The 11,943-nt window shown below is 41.7% G+C and overlaps 1 long non-coding RNA gene across 2 annotated transcripts; it reads left to right on the top strand.

The window, feature by feature from the left end:
* The first annotated feature begins 683 nt into the window (after positions 1-683).
* LOC129640262 (uncharacterized) lies at positions 684-11,094 on the top strand. Of its 2 annotated transcripts, none has more exons than XR_008708708.1 (3): positions 684-804; positions 6,356-6,520; positions 10,684-11,094. It is a non-coding gene; the product is annotated as an uncharacterized LOC129640262 (long non-coding RNA). The 2 variants fall into 2 exon arrangements; XR_008708707.1 differs by having other exon boundaries at positions 803-863.
* Positions 11,095-11,943: the final 849 nt, after the last annotated feature.

Genomic DNA, 11,943 nt, shown 5'->3' with positions numbered 1-11,943 from the left:
TATTTTCCTCCAGGAGCTTTATAGTGTCTGGTTTCACACTTAGATATTTAATCCATTTTGAGCTTATCTTTGTGTATGGTGTTAAGAATAACTGAATTTCACTTTTTAAGCATATGAGAGTGAAAGTGAAGTCTCTCAGTCATGTCCAACTCTTTGTGACCCCATGGACTGTAGCCTACCAGGCTTCTCCATCCATGGGATTTTCCAGGCAAGAATACTGGAGTGGACTACCATTTCCTTCTCCAGGAGATCTTCCCAACCCAGGGATTGAACCCAGGTTTCCCGCATTGTAGGCAGATGCTTTACTGTCTGAGCCACAAGGGGATGTCCAGTTTTCCCAGCATCATTTACTGAAGAGATTGTCTTTCCAACAATGTGTAGTCTGCCTCCATTGTCATAGATTAATTTAAGATGCCTGGTTTATTTCTGTGCTTTCTATCCTGGTCCATTAGTGCCAGACTGCAATGGTGCAGGAACAGCCGAGAGGAGCTACCCACGTCCAGGTCAGGGGCAGTGGCTGGGAGGAGATACACCACGCCCTTAAGCCCGAGGCCAGGGGCAGCAGGCGGGAGGAGCTACCCCACACCCCCACACCCGAGGCCAAGGGCGGCGGCCGGGAGGAGCAACCCCACGCCCGAGGCCAAGGGCAGCGGCCGGGAGGAGCAACCCCACGCCCGAGGCCAGGGACGATGGCCGGGAGGACCAATCACACACTGTGGCTAGGTGGGCACAGGAGGGCCTAGAGGAGCTATCCCACTTTGAAAGTCAGGAAGGGCGGCAGTGAGGAGATACCCCTCGACCAAGGTAAGGGGCATTGGCTGCTTTTTGCTGGAGCAGCCATGAAGAGATACCCTACGCCCAAGGTAAGAGAAACCCAAGTAAGATGGTAAGTGTTGTAAGAGGGTATCAGAGGGCAGACACACTGAAACCATACTCACAGAAAACTAGTCAATCTAATCATATTAGGACCACAGCCTTGTCTAACTCAGTGAAACTAAGCCATGCCTGTGGGGCAATCCAAGATGGGCGGGTCATCGTGGAGAGATCTGACAGAATGTGGTCCACTGGAGAAGGGAATGGCAAATGACTTCAGTATTCTTGCCTTGAGAACCCCATGAACAGTATGAAAAGGCAAAATAATAGGATACTGAAAGAGAAATTCCCCAGGTCAGTAGGTGCCCAATATGCTACTGGAGATCAGTGGAGAAATAACTCCAGAAAGAATGAAGCAATGGAGCCAAAGCAAAAACAATACCCAGCTATGGATGTGACTGGTGATAGAAGCAAGGTCCGATGCTGTAAAGATCAATATTGCATAGGAACCTGGAATGTCAGGTCCATGAATCAAGGCAAATTGGAAATGGTCAAGCAACAGATGGCAAGAGTGAATGTCGACATTCTAGGAATCAGTGAACTGAAATGGACTGGAATGGGTGAATTTAACTCAGATGACCATTGTATCTACTACTGCCACCAAGAATCCCTCAGAAGAAATGGAGTAGCCATCATGGTCAGCAAAAGAGTCCGAAATTCAGTACTTGGATGCAATCTCAAAAATGACAGAATGATCTCTGTTCGTTTCCAAGGCAAACCATTCAATATCACAGTAATCCAAGTCTATGCCCCAACCAATAATGCTGAAGAAGATGAAGTTGAACGGTTCTATGAAGACCTACAAGACCTTTTAGAACTAACACCCAAAAAAGATGTCCTTTTCATTATAGGGGAGTGGAATGCAAAAGTAGGAAGTCAAGAAACACCTGGAGTAACAGGCAAATTTGGCCTTAGAATATGGAATGAAGCAGGGCAAAGACTAATACAGTTTTGCCAAGAAAGTGCACTGGTCATAACAAACACCTTCTTCCAACAACACAAGAGAAGACTCTATACATGGACATCACCAGATGATCAACACCGAAATCAGATTGATTATATTCTTTGCAGCCGAAGATGGAAAAGTTCTATACAGTCAGCAAAAACAAGACCAGGAGCTGACTGTTTCTCAGACCATCAACTCCTTATTGCCAAATTCAGACTTAAATTGAAGAAAGTAGGGAAAACCACTAGACCATTCAGGTATGACCTAAATCAAATTCCTTATGATTATACAGTGGAAGTGGGAAATAGATTTAAGGGCCTAGATCTGATAGAGTGCCTGATGAGCTATGGAATGAGGTTCGTGACATTGTACAGGAGACAGGGATCAAGACCATCCCCATGGAAAAGAAATGCAAAAAAGCAAAATGATTGTCTGGGGAGGCCTTACAAATAGCTGTGAAAAGAAGAGAAGCAAAAAGCAAAGGAGAAAAGGAAAGATATAAACATCTGAATGCAGAGTTCCAAAGAATAGCAAGAAGAGATAAGAAAGCCTTCCTCAGCGATCAATGCAAAGAAATAGAGGAAAACAACAGAATGGGAAAGACTAGAGATCTCTTCAAGAAAATCAGAGATACCAAAGGAACATTTCATGGAAAGATGGGCTCGATAAAGGACAGAAATGGTATGGACCTAAGAGAAGCAGAAGATATTAAGAAGAGGTGGCAGGAATACACAGAAGAACTGTACAAAAAAGATCTTCATGACCCAGATAATCACGATGGTGTGATCACTGACCTAGAGCCAGACATCCTGGAATGTGAAGTCAAGTGGGCCTTAGAAAGCATCACTATGAACAAAGCTAGTGGAGGTGATAGAATTCCAGTTGAGCTATTCCAAATCCTGAAAGATGATGCTGTGAAGGTGCTGCACTCAATATGACAGCAAATTTGGAAAACTCAGCAGTGGCCACAGGACTGGAAAAGATCAGTTTTCATTCCAATCCCAAAGAAAGGCAATGCCAAAGAATTCTCAAACTACCGCACAATTGCACTCATCTCACACGCTAGTAAAGTAATGCTCAAAATGCTCCAAGCCAGGCTTCAGCAATATGTGAACTGTGAACTTCCTGATGCTCAAGCTGGTTTTAGAAAAGGAAGAGGAACCAGAGATCAAATTGCCAACATCCGCAGGATCATGGAAAAAGCAAGAGAGTTCCAGAAAAACATCTATTTCTGCTTTATTGACTATGCCAAAGCCTTTGACTGTGTGGATCACAATAAACTGTGGAAAACTCTGAAAGAGATGGGAATACCAGACCACCTGATCTCCCTCTTGAGAAATTTGTATGCAGGTCAGGAAGCAACATTTAGAACTGGACATGGAACAACAGACTGGTTCCAAATGGGAAAAGGAGTACATCAAGGCTGTATATTGTCACCCTGCTTATTTAACTTATATGCAGAGTACATCATGAGAAACGCTGGACTGGAAGAAACACAAGCTGGAATCAAGATTGCTGGGAGAAATATCAGTAACCTCAGATATGCAGATGACACCACCCTTATGGCTGAAATTGAAGAGGAATTAAAAAGCCTCTTGATGAAAGTGAAAGTGGAGAGTGAAAAAGTTGGCTTAAAGCTCAACATTCAAAAAACGAAGATCATGGCATCTGGCCCCATCACTTCATGGGAAATAGATGGGGAAACAGTGGAAACAGCGTCAGACTTTGATTTTCTGGGCTCCAAGATCACTGCAGATGGTGACTGCAGCCATGAAATTAAAAGATGCTTACTCCTTGGAAGGAAAGTTATGACCAACCTAGATAGCATATTGAAAAGCATTTTGCCAACAAAGGTTCATCTAGTCAAGGCTATGGTTTTACCTGTGGTCATGTATGGATGTGAGAGTTGGACTGTGAAGAAGGCTGAGCGCCGAAGAATTGATGCTTTTAATTGTGGTGTTGGAGAAGACTTTTGAGAGTCCCGTGGACTGCAAGGAGATCCAACAAGTCCATTCTAAAGGAGATAAGCCCTGGGATTTCTTTACAAGTAATGATGGTGAAGCTGAAACTCCAGTGCTTTGGCCACCTGGTGCGAAGAGTTGACTCATTGGAAAAAACTCTGATGCTGGAAGGGATTGGGGGCAAGAGGAGAAGGGGACGACAGAGGATGAGATGGCTGGATGGCATCACTGACTTGATGGACATGAGTCTGAGTGAACTCCGGGAGTTGGTGATGGACAGGGAGGCCTGGCTTGCTGCGATTCATGGGGTGGAAAAGAGTCCGACATGACTGAGTGACTGATCTGATAATTATTTACATTTTAAGTGAAATTTTTACTTTTGTAAGTTTTCTTATTATCAACTAGTGCCTTTTCTTTTTAGCTTGGAGCAGCATCTTTAAAGTTTCTTGTAAACCTGTTTTAATCATGGTGAATTCCTTTAGATTTTACTTATCTATAAAAGTCTTGATCTCTCCTTCAGTTCTCAGTGATAACCTTTCTAGGTAGAGAATTCTTGGTTGAAATTTTTCTTTTTTGTCATTTATTTGAATATGTCATGCCATTCCCTTTTGTCCTGTTAAGTTTCTCCTGAAAAATCTGCTAATATCCTTATGTGGTTTCTCTTATATTTATACTCTTATATGTGATAAGTTGTCATGGTCCTGTTTGGGTTTACTTGGAACTCCCTGGACTTCCTGGACCTGTATGTCTATTTCCTTCCCCAGAGTGGGAAAGTTTTCAGTCATTGTTTATTTATTTATTTTTTTTTCAAAAAAAAATTTTTTGTGGCCCTTTCTCTCCTTGGATCCCTATAATGTGAAGTTCCTCTTCTTGATGCTATCCCAGAAGTTCCTTAAGATGTCGTCTCTTTTTTAAATTACTTTTTCAACTTATTGCTCTGTCTGGGTAATTTCTATTGCTTTGTCTTCAAGCTCATCAATGTGTTTTTCTGCTTCATCAAGTTTACTGTTGAACTCAAGTATATTTTTCAGTTCAATTGTAACTTCTGTTGGTACTTTCTTTCTTTTTTTTTTTTTTTTTTTTTTTTTGTTATCACTGTGTCCATCTCTTCTTCTCTCAAGTTCAGTGAGCCTTTTTGTGACTATTATTTTGTGCTATTTATCAGAGAGTTTGCTTATCTCCATTTCATTAAAGTCTTTTTCTGGGGATTTGTCTTATTATTTGGTTTGGAACATATTTATTTCTCTTTTCATTTTGCCTGACTTTTTGTTTGTCTATAAACTTGGTGAAACAGCTATCTTTCTTAGACTTAAAGGAGTGTTCTTATATAGGAGATGATCTATGGGGCCTAAAAGCATAATGTCCCTTGGCCACTATACCCAGACACTCAAGGGATGTCCCTCATTTGAGCTGCATGCACCCACTGGCTATGGTCACACTGTGGATGTTGCACAGGGAAGTCAGAATATGGTATGATGCACTTGTCCAGCTCTGTTGTGGTACAGCTAATGTGGTGTGGGGTAGATGGGGAACAGGGTGTTTTGCAGCCTGGTTGCATCATGGCTACTCTGTGGGGAAGATTGTATTTTACATAATTGCTTGGTTCGATTGTGGCACAGCTGCTGCTTTAGGATAGGTAAGGCTCAGGGTGGTCTCATGACCTTGTTGCAATGCAGCTGCTGTCTGGGGAAGGTGGGATGCAGTGTGCTTACACAGCTTTGTTTTGGCATTGCTTCTGCAGGGGGTAGGCAGAGGCTCAGGTTTTTCATCTGTCCTGGTTACCATGCAGCATCTGTGCAAGGAGGGCATGGCATCATATTCTTGCCAGCATGGTTTTGGTGCTGCTACTGTGCAGGGTGTGTGGGATCTCAGGGACTTTTCCTGTGTCAGTTATAGCATAACTACTATGTGGGGAGAACAGTGCACAGTGTGCTTCCCTAGCCTGGTTATGGCATAACTGCTGTACCAAGTGGGTGGGAACTCTGGGTGCTTTCCTAGACAGGTTGTGGTGTGGAATGGGCCGGAGCATATCAACTGGTGTTAGTAGGCTAGTGGGAGGATATAAAAAATGGTGCCCACCAGCTCCATCGGGAAATTAGAATAAGATGTAAATATGGTGCCTGCCAGTGCTTCCATCCCTGGAAAAACTCAAGAAAGTTCCAGGAGCCTGTTGACTATCCAGTAGCTGCTTTGATTTCAGTAAGTGGGTCTCTCTCACTTATTATGGTCTAGGTGCTTTCAAAATGATGCCTTAGCACTGGATATCTGAGTGAATGTGTCTGTGCATGAGCCCTTTAAGAGCAGGTTCTCTGTTTCCTATGGTTCTGTGCTTCTTCTGGACTCAGTCTTCACTGATTTTGAAAACCAGAAACTGTAGGGCCTCTTTTTCTGGTGCCAGATCCAAGGATAATTATGTCTGATGTAGGGCAGAATCCCTTCACTCCTGGAGTGAAAGTTTTGTATTTTGAGGGAATCCCTCCATATTGTGGGCCATTGCTTTTTTTGGGGAAGTCACTGGGCAAGGCTATGTCTATTCTTCTCCTACCCATCTCAGTGTGTCTCCTTTATCTTTTAGGAAAGTGCTGTTCATCTAGTCATCAGATTCTTCTCAAAAGAAAATTATGCCACACTGCTGCTGCTGCTGCTAAGAGCTTCAGTCATGTCCAGCTCTGTATGACCCCATAGAAGGCAGACTACCAGGCTTCCCTGTCTCTGGGATTCTCCAGGCAAGAACAATGGAGTAAGTTGTCATTTCCTTCTCCAATGCATGAAAGTGAAAAGTGAAAGTGAAGTTGCTTAGTCGTGTCCGACTCTTAGCGACCCCATGGACTGCAACCCAACAGGCTTGTCCATCCATGGGGTTTTCCGGGCAAGAGTACTGGAGGGGGGAGTCATTGCCTTCTCTGAAATTATGCCATGCTGCTGCTGCTGCTGCTAAGTTGCTTCAGTCGTGTCCGACTCTCTGTGACCCCATAGATGGCAGCCCACCAGGCTCCCTCGTCCCTGGGATTCTCCAGGCAAGAACACTGGAGTGGGTTGCCATTTCCTTCTCCAAGGCATGAAAGTGAAAAGTGAAAGTGAAGTCTCTCAGTCGTGTCGACTCAGCGACGCCATGGACTGCAGCCCACCAGTCTCCTCCATCCATTGGATTTTCCAGGCAAGAGTACTGGAGTGGGGTGCCATTGTGTTCTCTGGAAATTATGCCACATGTACCTATACATTTGTTGTGTCCATGGGAAGAGGTTAGTTCACGGTCTCCCTACATTGCCATCTAGAACCTCTCCTCTTGGATTCTGGACTTTTAGTTGATACTGTAATAAGATCGGACATTTGGGGACCTTAGAATATGAAGACTATTTTGCATTTGATAAAAATATGTACCTTTTGAGGTCAGAGGGAAGACTATGGTAGGCAGAGTAATCTCCCAAAAATGTCTGTACTTTAAACCCTGAAATCTCTAAATATGTTATATTCCATTGCAACATGAACTTTGCAAATATTGTCTGAGGTTTCAAACCTTAAATTAGGGAGATTATCCTGGATTATCCAGGTGGGGCCACTGTAATGATATAAGCTGTTCAGTTCAGTTCAGTTCAGTCGCTCAGTCTTGTCTGACTCTGCGACCCCATGAAACATAGCACGCCAGGCCTCCCTGTCCATCACCAACTCCCGGAGTTCACTCAGACTCACGTCCATCGAGTCAGTGATGCCATCCAGCCATCTCATCCTCTGTTGTCCCCTTCTCCTCCTGCCCCCAATCCCTCCCAGCATCAGAGCCTTTTCCAATGAGCCAACTCTTCACATGAGGTGGCCAAAGTACTGGAGTTTCAGCTTTAGCATCATTCCTTCCAAAGAAATCCTAGGGCTGATCTCCTTCAGAATGGACTGGTTGCAGTCCAATGGACTTTCAAGAGTCTTCTCCAACACCACAGTTCAAAAGCATCAATTCTTTGGTGCTCAGCTTTCTTCACAGTCCAACTCTCACATCCATACATGACCACAGGAAAAACCACAGCCTTGACTAGATGGACCTTTGTTGGCAAAGTAATGTCTCTGCTTTTTAATATGCTATCTAGGTTGGTCATAACTTTCCTTCCAAGGAGTAAGCATCTTTTAATTTCATGGCTGCAGTCACCATCCGCAGTGATCTTGGAGCCCAAAAAAACAAAGTCTGATGCTGTTTCCACTGTTTCCCCATCTATTTCTCATGAAGTGATGGGGCCAGATGCCATGATCTTCGTTTTCTGAATGTTGAGCTTTAAGCCAACTTTTTCACTCTCCACTTTCACTTTCATCAAGAGGCTTTTTAGTTCCTCTTCACTTTCTGCCATAAGAGTGGTGTCATCTGCATATCTGAGGTTATTGATATTTCTTCCAGCAATCTTGATTCCAGCTTGTGCTTCCTCCAGTCTAGCGTTTCTCATGATGTACTCTGCATATAAGTTAAATAAACAGGGTGACAATATACAGCCTTGACATACTCCTTTTCCTATTTGGAACCAGTCTGTTGTTCCATGTCCAGTTCTAACTGTTGTTTCTTGACCTGCATACAGATTTCTCAGGGGGGCAGGTCATGTGGTCTGTTATTCCCGTCTCTTGAAGAATTTTCCACAGTTTATTGTGATCCACACAGTCAAAGGCTTTGGCATAATCAACAAAGCAGAAATAGATGTTTTTCTGGAACTCTCTTGCTTTTTCCATGATCCTGTGGATGTTGGCAATTTGATCTCTGGTTCCTCTGCCTTTTCTAACACCAGCTTGAGCATCAGGAAGTTCACAGTTCACATATTGCTGAAGCCTGGCTTGGAGAAATTTGAGCATTACTTTACTAGCGTGTGAGATGAGTGCAATTGTGTGGTAGTTTGAACATTCTATAGCATTGCCTTTCTTTGGAATTGGAATGAAAACTGACCTTTTCCAGTCCTGTTTTCCAAATTTGCTGGCATATTAAGTGCAGCACTTTCACAGCGTCATCCTTCAGGATTTGAAATCCTGATACTGGAATTCCATCACCTCCACTAGCTTTGTTCGTAGTGATGCTTTCTAAGGCCCACTTGACTTCACATTCCAGGATGTCTGGCTCTAGGTCAGTGATCACATTGTCGTTATTATCTGGGGCCTGAAGATCTTTTTTGTACAGTTCTTCTGTGTATTCTTGCCACCTCTTCTTAATATCTTCTGCTGTTAGAAGCACAGAAATTTCTCTGGCTTGAGTCAGAGATATGCCTGACTCCTGAGTAAGAGTTATTCGATTTTCTGTTGCTAGAGAGGGCACATGGAAGACCTGAGAATGAATGTGAACAGCTTTTAGCAGCAAGACTGACCTACAGCTATCAAACTGCAAGTAAACAAGGATATAAGTTCTACAACAAAAAGTAACTGAATTCTGCCAATGGCTTAAATGATCATGAAAACTCATTCTTCCCTACATGTTTTGGATTCGACCTCAGCCTTACTGATACCTCACTTTCAGCATTGTGAGACTCTGGACTAAGAATCTAAGTGTACTCACCCAGGCTTCTGACATGCCGAAGCTTTAAGATAATAAATTTGCTTTGTTTTAGCCTGCTATTATTTTGGTAATTTGTTACATCAGTAACAGAAAACTAATACACTTTGTGTAGGTCCACTTCCCAAAGTGTGATTCTTTTAGGGCTCGCAATATCTAAATGATTTTCATAAAAATATTGACATTATTTTACTTTTTACTTTCTACTAGGTTGACATTTGCACTGAGAGTGCAAAAGTAATTCTGATACAACTCTTGGTGCCTTAAGCAGTGGCCTCAAAGTTTATATGAACTCAGTTTAGTTCAGTTCAGCTGCTCAGTCATTTCAGCCTCTTTGTGACCCCATGGACTGCAGCAGGCCAGGCTTCCCTGTCCATCACCAACTCTAGGATCTTGCTCAAACTCATGTCCATTGAGTCAGTGATGCCATCCAACCATCTCATCCTCCGTTGTCCCCTTCTCCTCCTGCCTTTAATCTCTCCCAACATCAGAGTCAGGAGGTAAAAAGCAACAAATAGCTTCACTGAAGAATTTTTTTGATTAAAAGTTAAAAAACATTCATTAAAAAACTCAACTCTAGAATACATTTCTTTAAATATTTTGTGTGACAAGTTTAGAAGTTTGAAAGACCCTTAGTTTCAATACTGAAATTAAATAATTATTTAGAGGAAAGTGATTATATAATTGTTATTGCTGTGAGCTCAACTAGTGACTTTTCTTGAGGATAACTATTTTTACTTAAGCAACTGGCAGAACATCTATGTTCATTTAGTCATGGGTATTTGACAGACATTTTGTCAAAAATGAACAAAATAACCCTGTGGTTTTAAGGAAAGCAACTTAATTTACTTTTTCTCAATAATAAAATTTAAACTTTCAAGTGAAAATTAGAAATTTGGAAAATATACCTACCACTGTGAGCTCAAAAGCTTCTCAATATCTAAAGACTTATGAGACTGGTGATGGTGCTCCTGAATGTGAGTCTTTGATATCATATAATGATATGTCAACATTTGAATGTTATGCATAACTCAGTGAACTATTATTTTGTAAATGAACAATCCATGATATTGCAAAGGGATGAATGGATGCAAAAACAGACTTATTAATTTTAATGTTAGCCATATGATCTGAGTTGGTGATGGACAGGGAGGCCTGGTGTGCTGCAATTCATGGGGTTGCAAAGAGTTGGACACGACTGAGCGACTTAACTGAACTGAACTGATATGATCTGATTCTGCATGGTAAGCGCCATTTTAAGAAACTACCACTTGGGAATTTTGATATAATATCAAAGATAGATATTCATAATCATCTGTAAAGTATTATTAAAATGTTCCTTAAAAAAAAATCTCTATGAAGTCATAATTTCTATTTGTGTTTCAACCAAATAGGCTTCCCTGAAAGCTCAGTTGGTAAAGAATCCACCTGCAATGCAGAAGACCCCAGTTTGATTCCTGGGTCGGGAACATTCAATGAAGAATGGATATGCTACCCATTCCAGTATTCTTGGCATTCTCTGGTAGCTTGGCTGGTAAAGAATTGCCTACAGTGTGGGAGACCTGGGTTAGATCCCTGGGTTGGGAAGATCCCTTGGAAAAGGGAAAGGCTACCCACTCCAGTTTTCTGGCCTGGAGAGTTCCATGGACTCTATAGCCCATGGGGTCACAAAGAATCAGACACGATGAGTGACTTTCACTTCACTTCACTTCAACCAAAGCAATGAGTGTGAGAGAATGAAAAAAGAAGCAAGTGTAAATTTCTAACTAAAATCTATTAAACCAGGGATAAATCCTGCAAAATATTTGTATAATGATAGATATATTTATAAAATATGTTTTTATCAATTTGGTAAATGGTTTGTTATTATTTTAAATGAAATGATATATTTTTTTAATTTGAAATTTTAATGTATAATATTATATATGTCAATAAGTGTATGTTTTTAGAGTGTAAAAGGGTTTCAGGATAAAATGTTTGAGAACTACTGTACACTATAAATTGGGTATTCAATTTTCAACCCTAGTTAGAATTTAACTATATACACTAAAACTGAACTTTTCCAGTCCTGTGGCCACTGTTGGGTTTTACAAACTTGCTGACATATTGACTACAGCACTTTCACAGCATCATCTTTCAGGATTTGAAATATCTCAACTGGAATTCCAACACCTCCACTAGCTTTGTTCTTAGTGATCCTTTCTAAGGCCCACTTGACTTCACATTCAGGATGTCTGGCTCTAGGTGAGTGATCACACCATCGTGATTATCTTGGTCATTAAGATCTTTTTTGTACAGTTCTTCTGTGTATTCGTGCCACCTCTTCTTAATATCTTCTGCTTCTGTTAGGTCCATACCATTTCTGTCCTTTATCAAGCCCATCTTTGCATGAAATATTCCCTTGGTATCTCTAGTTTTCTTGAAGAGATCTATAGTCTTTCCCATTCTGTTGTTTTCCTCTATTTCTTTCCATTGTTTGCTGAGGAAGGCTTTCTTATCTCTTCTTGCTATTCTTTGGGACTCTGCATTCAGATGCTTATATTTTCCCTTTTCTCCTTTGCTCTTGCTTCTCTTCTTTTCACAGCTATTTGTAAGACCTCCCCAGACAGCCATTTTGCTTTTTTGCACTTCTTTTCCATGAGGATTGTCTTGAT

Source organism: Bubalus kerabau, chromosome X, assembly GCF_029407905.1.
Source record: "Bubalus kerabau isolate K-KA32 ecotype Philippines breed swamp buffalo chromosome X, PCC_UOA_SB_1v2, whole genome shotgun sequence".
Classification (NCBI taxonomy): domain Eukaryota; kingdom Metazoa; phylum Chordata; class Mammalia; order Artiodactyla; family Bovidae; genus Bubalus; species Bubalus kerabau.
The sequence above is the reverse complement of the archived record's forward strand: the minus strand, read 5'-3'. Positions and strand labels throughout refer to the sequence as shown.